Here is a 15,733-nt window from a genome sequence, read left to right on the forward strand (position 1 = left end):
TTTTGAGGACTCATATTCCACTAACTCATTCCTACTCACATTTTATTATAAAACTAATATATAAAAGAGGACGACAATTCACTAACTTTTTTAACTCACTTTCCATTATATTTAAAACTGCGTCCGGTCAAACCGACAATTTTCGTGGACGGAGGTAGTATAACAATCGGCTACCCAGAGTACTACTATAAGTTCATTTACAATCATTAAATTTTATATATAGCCCATTAATTTTTTTCTCAGTATAGCCATCCTATTTAAAAAAACATAAATATGTTACTTTTCTATTTAAATTTTGCTTTGGGGGCTATATCATATACCAAGATTTTAATTTGGATTTACAAGAATATTTTATTGCATCCGGTATAATTTATTATTATTTGTTATATTGGCATATAAATGACAAAAAGAGCTATATGGAGTATAAAATTAACCTTAATTTTGTAGAGTTTTGTCAATGGGGATGGATGGAGAATGACCCATTGATGGTCCAAACGAAGTCAAGATGGGCTTCTACTGTTTTCTCAATGGGCTCAAGGCCCATTAAGTAAAATCCAAAATACTAGACTATTAAGTCTATAATCATTTTAAATTGATCATGGTTATTATTGGTTAATAATCTTAGAATTTGGAAACTAGTTTTCGATTATCCGATTTCATGAATTGAGAGTGACTATCCATATTTTTAAGTATTACGACCTTACTTGAACATGATCACTTCTATAGGCTCATAGCTTTGTAACATTATGGTATTTGCATGTGTCAGCTATGCGATGTAGTTGCCGATATCCGCATCAAAGATCAAGTTCGAGTCCATCATAGTCCTTTAAAATTTATATTTATTTGGCAATCGAATATTACTTACAACTCACACATACAAACTTTAGACGTTTGTCCTTCCACATTCTATACTAGCTGTACCGCCGCTACAGCCGGCTCGCAATACGCCATCAACGGCGCGCTCGCTCGCATCGACAACCCAACCCTCGCTCATATCAATGAGCTCCCCGGCCTCTCCCAATCAAAGCACCGAATAAGCGTCCCCAGCAGCTCCCACCATGCGCACTGAGGGCTCACCGGGCAAGCCGCCGGCCGCCAAACGGCATCGAAGCCGTCTCTTGTAGCCGCGAGCTTCTCGAACCGCTTCGGCCCGAACTCGCGGCCGGTCCTGGGCTTGGGGTCGGCAGATGGCCCACGCGTCACCAAGCAAAGATCGTGCCGAGGGACGCGTAGCTCTCCACGACGCACTCGGCGAGGACTCGTGGGGATCGCAGCTGCCCGCCGGAACATTCGCACTGCTCGTTGATGATGCACCGGAGGTATGGGAGGTTGGCGATGTCGGCCTCGCAAAGAGGCGGCCGTGGCCGACCTTGGCCGCCGATCTGCCCGGCCTTGCGAGGTCGTCGGGTGGTTGAGGAGGAGAGAAAGAGCCCATTCCATCGTCCGGCGGAGTTGTGCCGGCGATTAGCATCACCTGAACACAAGATTAAGAGTCCATATAATTTTAATTTTAATAAATCTATGAAGTTAATTTTAATTATTTGGACAATCATACTTCAATTTTACACTCTAGACGGAAATGTTGACATGACTATAATTTAAGTACTCCACTATTTCCCTTTTACTATTATTCAAACCCTTGGACTTGTTTTTCCTACGGTAGGTCCTGCCAACTTTGACTAGAACCAAACAATTAATTTGAGCAGTTGAATTAACTTTGAATCCAGAAAACGTTTATCGTGTTGGGATTAGACAAAAAGGGTTGGGCAAGACGAAGCTGTGACACGTGGCATATAGAAAGCCTGAATTCAAAGGGTAAATCGGCAAACAATATTTATAAAAAAATATAAATATTGATATTTGCAATTTTAAAAAGATACTCCCCCTAATCGCACTAGCTATCAGTCATTTTTTCTTTTTTCGGTAAGCTCCAAATTAATAAACCCATTTTAGTTTTATCTAAAAGTAATTCATGTTTTTACTTTATTCTCTGACTTTATTCTTTCTTATTTTTTTCACTATCTTTTCAACACACTATTCTTAAATTCGCCAAAAAAAATATTTTTATTAATAAGGAACGGAGGAAGTATCACTCAGAGTGAATCATCTCAAAAGCTAAAACGTACTCCTGTGTCACTTTCAATAGAACCAAGGAAATAAAAAATTTTTCCCGGATGGAAGAGTCCGATCTGCACGGACCCACCTCCATCTACCAGTGACATGAGGCATGTGCTACATGTATCATTGCACATTAAAGTTTTTGCATTTATTATGATTCAACCACTCAAATATGATTAAATTCATTCAAGCTCTCAATATGTGTTAGAAGAGTTCATAAGTACAGTATATAAAAAATCAAATAAATCAGATTAAAATGATGGTAGTAGAATTAATTACCAGCATTAAGCTCCTAATAATGGCATCCGTATAATACTCAGGCTCCTTCTCCTGCAACGCCAGCAACATTTCAATCATCGTCTTCATCCTCCCCTCCTCCCCATCTCTGTAGTTCCTAAACTTCCTCTTCCTCTCCTCCACCAGCTCCTGCATAAACACATTCCTCTTCCTCTGCAGCTCCACCATCGCCTTCTCCACCCCTCCCACCCCAAGCCACCTCACCACCGGCACGAAATCCCCACGCTCGACGCCGCCAGCCGCAGCGACTCCGCCACGATCTCCTTGAACTGCCGCGCCTCTCCGCCCTCCACCTTCTCCCCGTAGTACCTCTTCCCGGCGATCATCCGCATCATCACGTTCATCGTCAGCTCCGTGAACGCCGCCTTCATGTCCACGGGGCCGAGGCTCGGGACAGGGCCCGAGCCAAGGCCCGCACCTCGTCCGCCCGGATGCCGTGCAGGAGGTGCAGGCGGTGGGTGGAGAGGACCTCGATGGAGGCCACCTTGCGGAGGTTGCGCCAGTGGTCGCCGTAGGAGGTCCAGGCGAGGGAGGTGTAGTTGTAGCCGATGTGTTTTCCCGCGAGGAGGCGGGGGCGGTTGGCGAAGACGACGTCGTTTTTGGAGAGGCAGTCCTCGGCTGCGGACGGGAGGAGACGAAGGACGGGCGGGGGCCCAAGTGGAGGAGGACGACGGGGGCCGTGGCGGGCGGAGATGGCGGCCAGGGAGCGGTAGAGGGGCTTTTGAGGAGGGGGAGGTGGCTGAGGAGGGGGAGGGAGAGGAGAGGGGTGGGGGAGGTTTTGGAGCTTGTGGAGGAAGTGTTTTGTGAGGATGTAGAGGGCATATATGAGTGGGAGATATAGAGATTTAGTGTTTCCATTTTGGAAGTGAGATGGGATTCAATCATCTTTCTGGGTGGGGATTTAGGTATTTATTTTGGTTGGATGTGTGGGAGCTCACAATCAATAGTTTTGTATAACTGATCATGATCCTCTCGAGGAACACCATCACTATATTAATGTGGCCTAACGATACTGGTGATGTATAAGAGGCTAAAGATATCGTATTTGAGTCCATCGTGGTGTAATCTTCAAATTTATACTAGTATTCATTTGCCTATAATTTTTTTTTTTACTATTATGTGATAACATCAATTACTCAGAGTGTGTATCTCTATGGTCGCTACATATATAGTTGATGTGGTACGTCGTATGCCTCACCAAATCCAACATCACCAAAATATGGTTGAGCGGTCTTCGTATTTTTGAATAAGTTAGTAGTACTTACGCTTGACATATCAAATTAATAAACAAAAGAAAGAAATGAGTGTGTTAATTTCACAATAAAATTAAGGATAGTAATTACAAATGCTATGTTAAAATTACAAAATGGATGAACATTTGTATACTACTACTATGTAGTACTCCTCTATCTCGCGATTTTAAAGTCACACTTTATCATTTTTAGATGTCCGTAATTTAAAATCTCATTTGCTTTTTTTTCATTTTAGGTATGTAAACCCACCATTCAACTAAATCATTACTCTCACATTCTAAGATAAAACAAATACTACTATATAAAAGTGCGTCCACATTTTATTAACTCTTTTTCTTATTTTTTTTCACAAACAAATAATTTTTAAAACTCATGACGAGTCAAAATAAGACTATAAATGTTGGCAGAAGGAGTAGCATTTAGTAGCTTTTGATCAATACTAGTATACTACCCATCGTATATATTCACAATGTAGGTCTTTGTAATTTGAACCTTACCATACATATTAATAATCATAATTAATGATGGAAAAATATACATACGAGAAGTGCCAAAAAGACTTGCGTTATGAATGGAGTGGACTGTGGAGCACTAAATTATCACTTAAATACGCTAGAAAAATGTGATCTTGCTTACCCATACAATAAGCAAAGATAAATAAAAGTCGAAGCCACCTATGTTGACTAAGGAAAAGACAAAGACTCATTACGTTATTTTAGCTGCCAACTAAATCTCTTATATTTTAAGTTTATCGGTATTTAAATTATTTTTATGCAAATTAAATATAATGTTTATCAAGTAATCATGCAATAATCTAGGTATTACGCCAAATAACTTTAATCTGTGAAATACTCATAAATAATTCATGACGTACACAAAATTACTATTACTAGTATGTATAATCGGTTTCTAAAATTTAAGGTGACAAATGAAAATTAGGGTGGGTCGAATATCGAAAAACGCGATCGTATCAGATCTAAAATATCGATATGAAATAATTTCATATCATTATCGTATCGAAAGTTTCGATATATCGAACTTTCGATATAAAAATTTCATATCGTATCGATCGATATTTCGATATATCGAATCAAATTCGATATATCGTAAATATCGATATATACAAAAATATCGATATATCGAAAATTTTCAAATATATCGTATTTTCGATATAAAACGATATATCGCGATATAAGGAAATTTATATCGTATCGATCGTAAAACTTACGATACGATATCGATCGCATCGAAAATTTCAATATATAAAAAATTCGATAATTTTTCGATATTTTTCGATACAATACGAGTGATATATCATTTTTTTTCGTATTTTTCCCCAGCCCTAATAAAAATGGTGGTCGTGGTCTAACTAGAGTCAATTACGTTTTCTAGAAAGTGTGTAAATTTCTTCTATATTCTTAAAATTCTTTGCTTTTGTCTTGGTAATGTTCGAATATTGAACCACTTCAACTTTTCTTCACTTCATGGAATCAAGAAATTCTTCTAGATGGCTTTTATATGTATAAATAATAGTCTTATACTATGTAATCCTATCTTTTAGTATCGAACTTCGTATCGAATTATGCATATCAAGTCCGAATAATTTTATATTTCGAGCTTCTGGAAAATGGTTAACCAAAAACATGATTTTGTAACAAGCATGATATACATATAGCCAAAAAGAACCCGTGTATTTTTTATTTTTGAGAAAACGATCAAACCATCAAAGTGAGGAGCAAAACATTTAACGGCAAAATAAAGCAACACCAACAACATAAACAAAGCAAAAGCCTAAATCAAAATAAATTTAAAGTCAAACAACAATATAGACAATAAAGTTAAAATCATAGTAACTACTACATCACTCAAGTTGGCATCCTCATGTAGATATATCCATCCTCATCGAACCGATATAGTACAAACAACTATTATACCAACCGAGACTAGTTGATAAAGAAATGAGAATACACCGTCTCATGTTTTGTCTTTGAAACCTAACTTACCATTTCTCAAACCTATAATTTATTCTCGCTTCAATCATTATTGACTTATTGTTACTATTTACTGTTGCGTATATTCTTCATTCAGTTGGCTTTGTGTTTCAAGGGGCAGTTTGAGCACCAAATTCTAGTTCACAATTCACCAACCAAACTGCCACCTAATTTATTTCTTCATAAAATTCATGTTTGATTAAAATCCTTAAATTGTCTGATAGGGGTTAAGTTTCCTATCGAGGTTTGTAGAGTACGCGAAGATTGAACGTAGCAAAAGTGATAATTCCCTAATTGAAGTTCTAGCAAAAGTGATAATTCCCTAATGATGAAAAATACCATAGAATTTTATTATTTATAGAATTCTAAACCCTGAAACTTATCTTGTTAGTCAAGATAGATAATTAAATAAAAGCTTACCAAAAATATAGAAAATAATCAAAGATATGCTAAATAGGAAAATATATGCCAGTGTTGATTGTTGAGGAGAATGTGTAATCCCTATCATTGTCATTTTATTTTAAATATTTAAAATTTTCGGAGTTTGAAAGTGATAAAGACTTATTTCCAACCGAGAAAAGCAATATGTATTTACTAATAGTAAGTTATAACGACAAACGTATTTTAGAAATAAATTATTTGAACATGTTCATTTGGGGTCATTTAAATGGTGAAAACTTTAACCTTTTTTTTAAAAAAAGAATAAAACCCTGTTAAAAGAGAGTTTCAGACACTAAAAAAAATCGCCAATTAGTGGCGGAAATCAGCGGCGGAAATATTCCGCCGGTAATACTGGCGGAATAGTGGCGGATTTTCCGCTGGAAATGTTAGTGGCGGAATTCCCACGGATCAGTGGCGGATTTTAATATGCCCACAGTTGTGGCGGATTAATTCCGCCACTACGAATAATTTATTTAATAAAATATACAATATATTATAAAAATAAAATTTAGTTGCGGATTTTCCGCCACTGCTATAGTGGCGGTTTATGTTCCGCCACAGTTTTTGTAATACCCACTATTTTATTACCTTTTTTCTTCAAGTTTAATGTCGAACTAGAAATGTTTGTTACTTCAAATTACTTTCGAATTAGAAATATTAGTCGATGACTTTGCTTGTTTGCTAATTTGAAGGTTGTCTATTAGGCTAAAATAAATTCGTATATATGTATTAAATTAAATATAATAAACGTCAAGAAAGAATACGAGGTTACTTTGCTGATCCAGAAAGTTCGAATACACATCAAGCTACTCTCTAGTTACAAAATAATTTACACACGTGTTGATGAGAAAGAATTTAAAGAATACAAATATGCAAATGTTGGGCCTCTCTTCTTAAGCCCGAGCCACACCTTGCGCAGCCCGAGAGTTTGGCCCGTCGGCCCGAAGGTCAGCCCAATAACAGCCCAATAACTCTTTCTCCTATGGGTACAACCTGCAATGTATAGACAAAAACAAATAAATATTGTAAGGTATATTTTTTTCAACATCAAACCAAGCAAGGGAAGAAGGCATCCTCACTTTATCAAAGGAAGTCAAAATGATCCCAAAATGGCAGCTGCACCAAATCTGCCTGAATCAAGCAACCACCTGCACCCCTACATGTCCAAACAAGTGATATTATGAAGGGAGTACTTGTGCTTCAAGAAAGAGACGAATGTATTAATTAAAAGCTTAGTGAAGATCTTAAAAAGAAGGATTTGCTGCAAGAAGAGAACAAGTAATACAACAGCTCCATTAAATTCTCACGAGTACACATTCTGCTATAAATTCCCCTCCACACCACCCTTGAACACTCTCCTACACACCTTCAAATTTTTCCAGCAACACAGCAAGTTTGAGTGGAAGAAAGATGAGGTTTTAAGAGCTGAATTCTCAAAGCAGCCGCAGCTTCAATAGGTAATTGCCTCAACACCCAACATCATGCTTTACATCATATAAACCAACCCCAATAGATAGTCAAGAACTTAGAACCATAGATGCTCAAGAATCAAAATGCGAACTTAGCAATATCAGCACAGTAGGTCTCATGTGCAAGTTAAGACATCAAGGCCTCATCAATTTAGTTGCTGCCCTAAGCTTCATAATTAGTGATCTTTTGCATCAAAGCCAATGACTAATTGCAAAATATTAAGCTCATCCTAGTGACTAAGAACACCCAAGATGTTGAATCGAGCATCAACCGAGAACTCCAGATTTACGGAATAATTAAAGGGGTTAGGGGAAAGGGACTTATCTTAGACGACGGACTGCCCGGCATGGAGAAAACGCCGGCGTGAGGCCAACGGCGGAGACAAGCGGCGCTGCTCGCCGAGGCTGACGGCGTAGGCGCGATGGCGACCCCGGAACTTCCACGCGCGACGGAGAAAGAGACGGAAGAAGAAAGGCGACGCCTTTCCCTTGTCGGCAACTTCACCGGGGAAGAACGAAACGAGAGGAGGGAGTAGACGCTGCTCGCTTCTTCAATTTAGGAAATATACGAATTTGGGGAAAGTGTGCGAATCGGAGAAGGGAGGCGGAGCCGGTGTCGCTCCGGCGACGCAGTAGGCGGCAGCCCTGCTCGTCGGACAGCCGAGGACGAGCGGCGACCGCGAGGCGGCGGTGGCGGATGGCGGCGATTTCCGCCAGAGAGAAGAGAGAGAGTTGGATTAGGTTTTGTGATGGATTTGGGAATTTTGTGAAAATGAGAGAGAGAAGGGCCGATAGATTAGGGAAGACAGTAGTGGGCTTCATCTTTTTTTTTTTAGTTGTTGGGCCTCTAGTAACTAAAAGGATGGGCTAGTGATATAAGTTTTAAGTTGTGCCCTTGTAAAGAAAATTTAAAAGTATGGGCTAAGAAATTAAATAGAGAATTGGGTTGCTATAGAGTTTAATTATGGAGTTGGGCCATCAATTAAAATAAAAGAATAGGCTAAGAATTTAATTAATAGCCCGCATTTTATCTCCACGAGGATAAGTCGTTTTTCTTCCGGAATTTTAGTACGAGTGCTCAAATAATTAATTTTAAGAGACTACAATACGCTAACAATGAATAGACCTCGAGCTTATTTTAGTATGTTTAAATAAATGGCATGGGAGGTAGCACCCTCTAGTTAAGTGAATAATTTTTCTAATTTAATTAAATCTACTGATTTAATTAATACTCAAGAATTTTAGAACTCTTCTAGAAAATTTAGAGAAAGAATAAAATGATCATCGCACTTAGGATGCATTCATGTTTAAGCTTAATGGATATCTCAAAATCTAATTAAGTATCATTTTATTTCCTAAAGGGACGTCTTCGAACGTCATCTAAGACCAAGTTAAGGAAATTTCAGAAGGAGCTTTAGCTTTTGAGGTGGGCATTCTTTTAAAACGTGTTTTTAGTATGAAAATGTGATTCTTTGCTCAAGTATGTTGTCATGCCATGTTTTGTTTTATGATTACCCGTGGCATCGACAATTAAAGATAGAACCATTTTTTGGGAATGGCCCACCGTAGTATATCAAATACTCCCTTGCATGTTATTTTCAAATGTCGTGTTGAACGTGACGAGGCGAAGGTGTTGGACAAGCATATTAAATAAGTAGTTAGATAGCCAAAGTAGCATGTCTTCATACGTTTATTTTGTCTTGGACTCTTCCTTCGCAAAACTTAGAATTATGTCTTAGAAGCTTTGAACTTAGTCTTGTTACTATGATCACGTTTTGACTACGTACCCATATGCCTTTGATACTTTTTATTTGAGTGATTTCATCCTTTTTATGTTGTCCCTTGATTATGAGAATTGTTTAGTCACGAAATAGCTACGCTACTAGACTAGGAGTTGTGGTTGTGACAGCTTTGGACTCTTAATTAAAATTAAATTAATTGGGCACACTTAACTTACGCATTTCATTTTATTACTCTTGTGCGAATTCTCCTTGTGTGCTTCCTATGCCCGCCGACGTTCGCGTCGCCGCTTCACCATCAACAACAAAGCTTGCTACACTGTGTAAGCAAAGTTATACGACTTTGTCATGGCATAGTGAACTAAGAGTTTCGTGGTAGTAGTGATACCATCTTCGTAGTTGTGGCATAAAGGGCTTCTAATCGTGAAACCATTCTACTTGTACTTTTAAGTTTTAAACTAATTTATACTAGGGGTTTCTAAGTGGCTGCTGAGATGGTGAAACCATTCTAATATGCATGAACCCATGAAAAAGTGAAGAAAATGCATAAAAAACAACCATGGCAGGAGTATTGAGTAATAGGCACTAGCATTATAGGAGTATTGAGTATAGGTAGTATTATAATACTAGTATCGAGTACTAGGTAGTATTTTAATATTAAGTATTATTTCACCTAGATAACAGGTACTACTAGACTTTTATGTTTTAAAAAAAATTTGTAGGAGGAATTCTCGTGACAGCTATGTAAGTATAGGGGGAGACATGAAATGCTTTATTGCTTCAACAATTTTATAAGGAATAATAGTATCTTTTTACAATACTTACTCATTTTTATTATGTTGAAGTAACTACAAGACTTTAAATTAAATTCATTCGTTTATTCGAGTTAAAATAAACCTTCAAATTATAACCATGCTTATTATTTATTTCATTCTTTAGGTTACATATATGTACTAGTTTAATGTCTTTGAAGTTTTTTGTCTTGTATATTTTTTATGATTGAAATTTAAAAAAAAAATAGGAGTCCCTTTTTTTCTATGGAAATGGTTAGTGGATTTTTTCTGTTTTTAATTTTTTTGCCTTGTTAGAATGATACAAAAAATTTAAATTTTTTTTCTTTTATGTGTTTTCATGAACTTATATAGCATATAAAGGGTTTAAAATTCCCCAAAATATGCATTTCCGGTTTTACATTGAATAAACTAATTTAATGATGAATTATAGGTTGTCTATTGGGATTTCATCCCCAAAAGTTTAGAGAAAAATTTTTTAATTTGATTTTGGCTTGAAAAAGTTTTGGGGGGATTTCTTGGAAAAACACCCGGGTCGGGTTAAAAATTATTGATGTTGAAAAATCTTGAAGCTTTTTAAATCATGTATATATAATTATATATATATTGTTTAGTTGGTGGGGGCTTGGGGGGCCTTGGGCCCCCGACCTTATGTCGAGAAGTGGGGTGATGTTATTGGTTGATGTTATATTTGTTTAATTATCTCTTAAGCTCTAAATTATGTGTTTAAATATTTTAGCTAGTTAGTAGATTTTTAATATGGTATCTAGAGACAACTATTACCCCGTTTGGGGGAATTATTAATTAGGATTTATAACAATGAGAGAAATGTAGTGGATGTATAGGCGGTTCTTTAACGGTGAATTTAATCCCTTTTTAAGGAAAATTTCATTACATTTAAGTGGTCCCCTACATGGCAAAAAAATAAAAAGTCCAAGAAAATGTGATAACAAGTTATTAAAAACAAACCCAAAAATTTTTTCCCATTTCAAGTTGGGTTTTTTTAAATAATTACCAATTGGAGGTTTCAAGGTGAAACATCAAAATTTTATAGGGCTTGGCTATGGAAATAGATTATAAGCCCTGCATATATCGATGGTATTAGAAAAGGTTTGGGCCCAAAATAACTTGGTAAATGGAAGACCACCAAATCCAGGACAACGACTTTATGATATGTTAAATCTTTGATTGAGTTGGGCCTGGTTGTAGAAGTTCACGGTTTTCATATGTGGTCCGTAAAGAGTTTGAAGGGGGTTATCGGCCCGGGGAGGGCAGATCGGTTGGAATTGATAAAGAGGGTTTCGCGATGACAATTTCCAAAATATTTTGTAAACGAAAAAGTTTTTGGGGCATGGGTTACCCCTTGGATTTTTGAAATAATTGTATGATTTTTTTCACATAAAGTTAGACAAATGTAGATATTGTGGGAGTCCCCAAAAACCAAAAAGTTGATTCTACAAAGAGGAAAAAAAAAGCTTTAGAAGGGAAGATGTACTATTTTTTTTTGATTCCTAGTACAAGGTGTATGCATCAAGCGCCACGGCGGGAGAAATCGTTGGCATGCTTCATCACCCGATGATGGAGTTATGCGCCACCTGCTGAATTCCCAGTGATGGAAACACGTCAATAACATATTTCTTTGAATTTGCGTGAGTGTCGTAATGTGCGACTAGGCCTTTCAGCGTGGTTTCAACCTTTTATTGTCCGGAAAACAATACTCTTCATGGCCGGTTATTATAACACCTTACAAATCTTATCCTTGGCTTTGCTTACCTTGAAGGAACATTTCATGTTTCTCACGGTGTTAGTTCACGGACCACGTGTCCAGAAGATAAGCTGGATGTTTTACCACGGCCATTAATAGAAGAATTGACTGTTGTGGGAAGTGGGTGTGCCTACCTATGACATTTCATTGACGGGGAATTTTCAAATGCGAGGCAATCTTAATGTGGACCATAAGCGACTTTCCGGCATATTCCATGTTGTGGATGTAAGACGCTGTGGGGTCAGCCATCCTCATTGCATGGATAACACGGATGCATTTACACTAGAGAAAGTGGAAAACAATCATGGTTTGGAAACCATCGGAAGTTTCTACGCTAATCATCCATTTAGAAAAAACAAAAAAGCTTTTCGAAAAAACAAGATGGTCTTAGTTGACACTTGAGAAACGAGTCGGAGTGAAGAAATCTTGAATGGAATAGATACATTGGGACTAGTAAGAGTGATGGATGACTACAATGACATGAATAAGATTATGCATAAATCGTGCTAGATCTGGATGGAGGAAAAGAAGCACCATCTTTTAGGATCTCCATCTTTGAAGGAACTACTAATTCGACATAATTTAGATGTGATGCATATTGAAAAGAACGTTTTTGATAATGTATTCAATCTTTGTTCTTAATGTTCAAGGGAAGACTAAGGATACAACAAAGTCAAGAGAAGAGTTGAATCGGTATTGTGCAAGACTGAATTAAAGCGTAATGAGATGGCTAGGCAGAAGTTTCCAAAAGCTTAGAAATACACCCTAGACAATTACGAAAAAAGGGTTTATGTGAATGGGTCAAAGGTCTTAAGTTTCCAGACGGAGTATGTGTCCAATATGGGTAGATGTGTTGATTTGAGGCTCGAAGATGTTTGAATGAAAAGTCACGATTGTCATGTTTTCATGCAACGCATACTACCTGTTGCATTTCGTGAACTTCTTCCTCAACATGTTTGGAGAGGCTATCACAGTTACATGTTTATTTTCAAGGACTTGACCTCCCGAGAGGATAAGAATTGAAGATATGTGTAGGCTAAGTGATACTATTCCAATAATTTTGTGTAATCTTGAGAGCGTATCTTCCCACCTAGTTTCTTTGACTCAATGGAGCACTTACCGGTTCACTTGGTAGATGAAGGCGCACACGGGGCTGTTCAATTTCGATGGATGTATCCATTTGAAAGGTATAAATTGGTATTATTTAGATAAATTAAAATATGATATAATATAATTAATTTTTATTTCTTTACGTAAATAGGTATCTTAGAAGGTTGAAAAACAATGTTAAGAACAAAGCTCGAGTTGAAGGATCCATATGCAATGCTTATTTAGTAGAAGAAATTTCTACATTTTGTTCGTATTATTTTGAGGATCATGTGAGCACAAAAATTAGGAATGAACCTCGCAGAGTTTGTGGTGGAGAAAGCATTAGTAGCATTCCTACGCGAGGATGGGATGTTCTTTCGATTTTCAAACAAATGGGACGCCCACTTGGGAAAATGTCTATGAGATACATGGATGATAAAGAATGTCTGATCTGCGCACACATACATCACTCCAGTTATTAGGAGGTCACAACCACTTATCTCGGTAAGTAATAATATATCTTAAAATGTTTGCTTTCAAATACATATTTGTATACGTAAATTACTATTCCTTTAATTTTGATAGATTGTTTGAAAATCAAATGAGATGTTCAAATCCAAGACTATCGAGTGAGCTTAGGAATTTTTGTTGACACACAATTTGCTGATTGGTTCAAGCGATGCGTAAGAAATCAATCACCCAGTAAGCGTGAACAAATATATCAGAGATCTTTATGAAGGGCTTTACTAGAGGTTACAACATATCAAGGATATGTTGTTAATGGACATATAGATTTCACAGCGTATCCTCCCAGAGTCGATAGGGCCACCTATAGATAGTGGGTTGTATTAAAGGTGAAGTATTTTCCAGCGATGAGATGGATTTTTATGGGCGATTGGTTGAAGTATGTGTACTTAGACCATCTGCTATGCCAATTAAAGAGGATTCACTTTTATTCAAATGTGAGTGGTTTGATCCATCAAGTGTGCAGGACATTGGTTCATAACAACTTCAAGTTTTTTATAAACCATGCGTAAAATAACAAGTATAGCCTTTATCTTAGCAAATCGCCATTCAAGTGTTTTTTTGCTCCTTCCAAATAATCAAAAAAGGGGTTTGGGGGAAGTTGAAGGTTAAAGCAAGATAAAATTTAACCCAATCGGATACCCCTACCCCATTAGAACCACCATTTAAAGGGGATAAAATTTGGGTCAACTCATGGATATAACTTGCCAATAGGGGGCCCAATACTTCATCCAAAGGGGGCGATCGACTTTGATGATGAGGTTTCCATTCGGATAAGATTTACGTTTTCGAGTTTTAATATTTTATGTGAAGAATTTAATATAATGATGTAGGTCTTTTATTCCTTACTATGTATTTATATTAATTAAATGTTGAGTTTGATTTTAAATTTAACAATTTTTTTAAGATTTTAGATATGCATCGTCGGGTTGGTCATATTATAAGCCCTCTCGACGAAAATCTTTCCCAACAAAGAGGCCGGACCCCTGATCATGAGGACCCCACCGGGGAGAATTTTTTGATGATCATGAACTTTTTAATGGAGGATGCATTTAAAAAGGGATCCAAATCCGGTTAGTTATTGGGTTTTTCATTATTAAATAAGCTTTTTTTTTTAACTAATCGATATTATTTGGGTTTTATAGGGGATTCTTATCCATCCTAAAATGTCTGGATAAACTTTTATAAAACATTAAACGACATTGGGTTTAACTGGGAAATTACAGGGAAGACATCGGATAGAACTTTTAAAAATTTAAGTAAATATTGGTTTTAAAAGATAAAATTTTGTTAGAAAAAATAATTTTATAATGTTTAATTTTCCCATAGAAATATTTTTTCCTTCAGGGAACAAGATGTCCACTTTGGGCGTGAGGCAAAGAAAACTCCCCATCTCAACCCCTTAAAAATTGAAAAAGGGTCAGATTTTTTAAAAAGAAAAGTGGGAAGGGGCCCATGGGAAAGATGATCAAATGGGGAACTCGCCCGGACGAGATTTCGAAAGGTGGACCCGCCGGCTATAAAAAATGGGGGCCAATTTTGTTTCCCTAAAAACTCGGGAAAAAAAGAAATGCCTGTAAATAACTCAAATTCATTATTTATATTAATATTTGTTTTATTATCTTTGACAAACGGGGAAATAAAAAGGGGCTCTCTTTTGGGGATTGTATGTATGACGCCTACCGACACTACACTTCAAGAATGGAAAATATACATCTAAGGAGGCAAGAGATAGATGTAAGTTTATTTACATGTTTATATGCGATTAAATTATTTTCATATAATATTTATTGTTATTTTCATTTCATAGGCCAAGGTAAAAGAGATTGCGGCTACAAAAGGTGAAGGAGCCAATCTAAATGATATATATGTCAATCAAGTCATGGGAGGCCGCCTTAACAAGAAGCGGATGTTGGAAACAGAGCCCTTTGGACCAATGCTCTTAGTAAGAATTTCGGGCCTCTGCCTAGCAATCAACAACATGATGCCAAGTGGAAAAGTGAGAGCAACAAAATCTCAATGAAGAGCGTGAGCGTAGAATAAGTTGGAAGGATGTGATCAAGATGCGAAAGGATTTGTTGGTGAGCCAACAACATTCCACAGTCAATCATTTCAACCTAATGATGAATATTCTACATGATGCTAAAAGGAGGTTAGTTGGATTAGCTACTTGAATTATTTTCAGAAATAAGCATTACTTGATTTAACCCTGGTTTTAATTCTTTTGGGATATGTGTGTGGCTTCAAGAGGTGGC

At 37.0% G+C, this 15,733-nt stretch overlaps 1 long non-coding RNA gene and 1 pseudogene across 1 annotated transcript; both read right to left on the minus strand.

Annotated features, from left to right (window-relative positions):
* Positions 1 to 990: 990 nt before the first annotated feature.
* Positions 991 to 3,253, minus strand: LOC125198916 (annotated as a pseudogene).
* A 3,597-nt stretch (positions 3,254 to 6,850) lies between these two features.
* Positions 6,851 to 8,340, minus strand: LOC125198900. The gene is made up of 2 exons (XR_007172483.1): positions 7,180 to 8,340; positions 6,851 to 7,093 (listed from the first exon to the last, which is right to left on the minus strand). It is a non-coding gene; the product is annotated as an uncharacterized LOC125198900 (long non-coding RNA).
* Between the last annotated feature and the right edge of the window lie 7,393 nt (positions 8,341 to 15,733).

This window comes from Salvia hispanica, unplaced genomic scaffold (assembly GCF_023119035.1).
Source record: "Salvia hispanica cultivar TCC Black 2014 unplaced genomic scaffold, UniMelb_Shisp_WGS_1.0 HiC_scaffold_321, whole genome shotgun sequence".
Taxonomy (NCBI): domain Eukaryota; kingdom Viridiplantae; phylum Streptophyta; class Magnoliopsida; order Lamiales; family Lamiaceae; genus Salvia; species Salvia hispanica.